This window comes from Tamandua tetradactyla, chromosome 23, assembly GCF_023851605.1.
Source record: "Tamandua tetradactyla isolate mTamTet1 chromosome 23, mTamTet1.pri, whole genome shotgun sequence".
Taxonomy (NCBI): domain Eukaryota; kingdom Metazoa; phylum Chordata; class Mammalia; order Pilosa; family Myrmecophagidae; genus Tamandua; species Tamandua tetradactyla.
Window position 1 is genome coordinate 31784774 of NC_135349.1, and position 4839 is coordinate 31789612.

At 33.5% G+C, this 4839-nt stretch overlaps 1 pseudogene; it reads left to right on the plus strand.

Annotated features, from left to right (window-relative positions):
• Nucleotides 1–1334: 1334 nt before the first annotated feature.
• On the plus strand, nucleotides 1335–2247 carry LOC143666606 (olfactory receptor 8K5-like; annotated as a pseudogene).
• The last annotated feature ends 2592 nt before the right edge of the window (nucleotides 2248–4839 follow it).

Genomic DNA, 4839 nt, shown 5'->3' on the forward strand with positions numbered 1-4839 from the left:
CATTGAGAGGAATCTGAGCAAGAGAAGTTTGAAAGTGTTCCAAATGGATTAAATAAAGCAGCTGCTCTAGCTCAACTGGGGCAATTGTATTTTGACTTAGTGACTTTCCTGTGTAACTGTAGGAAAAGAAGGGGTGATTTTTTTGAAAATCCAGTGTTTACTATAAATTTTCCATTTTACAGGCAGAAAAAAAATTGAATGTTGTAATATATGATGTAATAAATATGCAAATAAATACTAGATAGTCAATAGAGACTCTTTCATCTGCACAGTGATATATTAGAGGATATAAAGCACATAAAATTAAATAATCAAGTTGCTTGAATATTGATACAAACTATAAATTTAACAAGCATGAACCAGATTGTTTGGTTTTTGAAGTTCATAAAAACTGACTATTAAAAAATTCAAAATGATACTGAGGCATGAACATGTACTTAGAATGAAAAAGATGAAAAAAAGTTCATATATGAACAACAGATAATGGAATATAATTCATAAAACCCAGAAATAAAAGTATTCCTATCATCAAGTCTCTGACAAACCTCAGCATATGGGGTGCTGGAATGAATTTAAGAATGATTGCCACCTAGAACACGTCACATTGTTAACTAATATGTCACTAATTTGATCACATATATATAAATCTACTAATATTAAATGAAACTTTAACTAATTCACACATAGCTGCTCCAATAATTCCTGTAGACATTCCAATGCAACCAAACATTAAGATAAAGTATAATGGAACAAAACAAAATGGAAAGAGATTACCTTATTGATGATAGATGTAATCATGATGATCAACTGATTATGATCATCTCACTTTCACAACCTTTAGGAATGTAAATCACTGTGTGAGTGCATACTAAGGCTCCACGCAGGGTGCAACTGAGGGACCATAAAATAGAACCTCCGTTTGTTTCTGTTTCTATCTGCCTCCTACCTGAAAATTTAAAAGAACTTAAAAAATTGACGTGTACTACATAAAAGCTGTGATTTCATTGAGTAAATAAATAAATAAATAAAATCTATATTATTCATATTAACACATGCAGGTTATGTTGTCAGTGGATATACTTCAAACATTATTGACTCTTTAAGGGTTTAATCTCTGTCATCATAGTATACAATGTGTTTTATTTGGGACCCCTATATTGGAAAAATAGAACTTTTACAAATTATTTTACCTTCAAAATCAGACTTGGGAATTAATTTGCTATCATTCACTATACAAAACACTTCATTATTTCTACAAGTATTATGTTTATATAATGTTACATGAAAACTCATACCAACATTCTGTTTCTCTCCAGAAAAGATAACGGGATAAAATGGGCCAACAGAATCTGACAGCTGTCTGAATTCATTCTACTGGGAGTCACAAGGCGCCCTGAGCTGCAGGGTCCCCTTTTTGGGGTCTTTCTCCTCATCTACATGGTCACGCTGGTGGGCAACCTGGGCATGATCATCCTGACCAAGGTGGACTCCCTCCACACTCCATGTATTTCTTATCAGACACCTGGCTTTCATTGATCTTGGCAATTCTACTGTCATTTGTCCCAAGATGCTGGTAAATTTTGTTGAGGAGCAAAATACCATTTCTTATTATGCCTGTGCCACACAGTTGGGTTTTTTCCTTTTGTTCATTATTAGTGAATTTTTCATATTGTCGGCCATGGCCTATGACCGCTATGTGGCCATCTGAACCCTCTGCTCTACAGTGTGATCATGACGCAGAGACTTTGCAATGTGCTTGTGGGTGTCCCCTACCTCTCAGCACCTTTCAGTCTCTGATGTTCACCATTAAGATATTTACATCGGCCTTTTGTGGTTCTAATATCATCAGTCATTTTACTGTGATGATGTTCCCTTGATATCTATGCTTTGTTCCAATGAAAGAGAATTAGGACTATTGATAATAATATTTGCAGCATAACTTAATTTCTTCCCTTATCTTATCCTATGTCCTACATGTTAATACTGATAGCCATATTTCGAATGCACTCAGCCCAGGGCAGGAAAAAAGCGTTCTCCACTTGTGGTTCTCATCTGACTGTGGTGGTTGTATTCTATGGGACTCTACTATTTATGTATGTACAACCTAACTCTGTTCACTCTTTTGAAAGTGACAAAATGGTCTCTGTGTTTTACACTTTAGTCATCCCTATGCTTAACCCCTTGATCTACAGTTTAAGGAACAAAGAGGTAAAAAATGCCTTCTACAGAGTCTTTAAGATTCCATGATTTATTTGATACTCAATATAGAATATTGTTCTACAGATGTATTACAAGAGCAAATATTTGACATATTTAATAGATAGAATTACCTTTTCTTTGGCTCTCTAACAAAAACTTAACCTATGCACTTCCATAGAATCTCATACTTTCCCTGAACCTAACACTTTTACTCTAATGCTCTATATCCATAAACCATTTGTTTATTTCTCCACTGTGTTTTGTTTTGTTTTAAGGAATAATTTACAAATATGTTTTCTTTGTATTTCTGAATCAAAAGTCACAGTATATAGAAAGCTTGAGAGTTTTCTGTGTATTCTGTTGACAACATAAAGAATTTATTTGATCTATCATTCATTTCTACCATGATTATCATTTTTTATTAATTATACATTGCTCATATATGTGGAAATAGATTTGATAAATTTGATCACAAACACTTGATTTTTTTTTACTCTTGATATAATGCCCTACTTGCTGATTTTTATGGTCATTTTTAAGATGCACATAGCAGTAGTTCAGAAAAAATCAATGTTAGAAATGAACAAATACAGAGAACATGGAAACAGAGGAAGGATAAAAAGAAAGATATTTGAGATACCTGACTGGAAGGAAAAATTCATTAAAGATAAATTTGAAGGAGATGTAATGACAAAAATCTATTGTGAGAAATGAAGTAATATTGACACATATTATTAATTTACTCTAACATTATTTTAATGACTTTAGAGAATATTAGCAAAGAAGAAAGAAGAAAATCATAAGAGGACAAAATATGCTAAAGTAAAATATTTTCTTTACAGAGAACCCAAAATCTCTGGAAAGTTATTCATTAATATAGGATACATACAGATGGTGAACAAAACTCAAGTGAATTAAGTACATTCTATGATGTAAAATACACTCTTCTTACTATTTTGTATTTTGTAACCACAATAATTTGGGGGCAGGCATTTATATCATTTCCAAATCATGTGTTTTAAACAAACAACGAACCAAGCACCTTCCTCTATTTCATGTTTTCATCTTAGCAAAATAATTAAAGAGACAAGAGAAAATTTTTAACCATAGCCCATAATTTACACAAAGCCAATGAAATTCAGTTTTTATTCTCTATTTTGCTTTAGCTTAGATAGTGTATTAGGAAAAACTTCTGAACTTTTAAACAAGATAAATATTGTCTATAGGATTTGAGACTATTTGTTGAATCATCCATCATTCTCATGTTTTCTTAATTTTTGTTCATGTTTCCTTTAGCTCTTTTAGCATATTTAGGACACCTGATTTGAAGACTTTATCTAATAAGCCCAATGTCTCTTGTTCCCTAGTTTCTTTCTTCTTCTTCTTTTCTTTTCTTCTTTTTTTTGGTGAATGGACATACATTGTTGTTTCTTTGTATGTCACACTTTTTTTATATGACATTTGAATAATATAAAGTGACTACTCTAGATATCAAATTTACCCTACTTAGAATTTTATGTTGTTGCTTGCTATAGTTTGTCATTTCTTATTTGTTTTCTGACTTTCTGAAATAGTTTTAAAGATTTTATTTGTCAAATGAAGTTTTGGAAGTTTGATCCTAAATATGGGCAGCTGTTGGCTTGACAGAGACTTTTATGAAACACCTTGAACCAAAAAGAAAAAAAAAAGAAGAAAAGAGAAAAGAAAAGATAAAATACTCTCTCACTCTTTGCAGATTAGCTTTGTGATAGGGTGTTCCTTAAATGCTTACACAGTCTACTTAGAACTCTGCCCCAGTCTTTATTTACCACTTGTGCTGAGACTGAAGATTACAGCAGTGATAGCTCTGGTCACCTCTGGTTTTGTTTTGTTTTCTCCTGAGCATGTATTTTGCACTGAGCAAAACTGTCACTTTCTAAATTCTGTTGTACCTGATAGGTTTTCAAATGCTTTATTCCAGAAAGTAATTCGCTACCGCACTCCTCAACATTTTCCCCAAACGTTCACAACGTCTGTTATATGCCCCAACTGTACTATTTTGCCAGAGTGACAGCAGCTTGTTCAATTGCCTTTCAATGCTTTTAAGGAATTTCTTCTGCTTAGATCCTTTTCTATCCTGACACTGCAGTTTAGGTAAAACAATGGCAATCACCTTGTTTCAATGTTTTGGGAAATATTCAAACAGTTCCAAACAGGCAAGCACAAATCCTCGCATACGAAGTTCGCTTTGATCCCTCTCCAGCCAGATACTCACACTGGTAAAATAGGCTGATGCCTTCTAATCCAACCTCTACCTTTCACTACTTTACAGTGTTCCAACAAAATTGATGCTGACACTTTTGCTTATTTTTTCAGTGTTAACAGTGATTAAGCTGATTTGCAAGTAAACATTGCATATAGTTTTATTCTATTCTTTCTCAGTGGCAGTAGTTTTTGTTAGTCTGGAGAGTTTCTAGCTCTTCCCATGGAAAAAGTGAGCTCTTGCTTTTAGTACCCACATTGCCACTTACAGCAATTCCTGAGGAAGGAAGGTTTCCTTCCCCAGCCCCAACAGCATATTGGTGTGGTACTATGCCTCCCAGAGCATCAGATCCTAACCTGAACCTAGAAAAAAGAAAAGACAAGGATTTCTAATAGGGT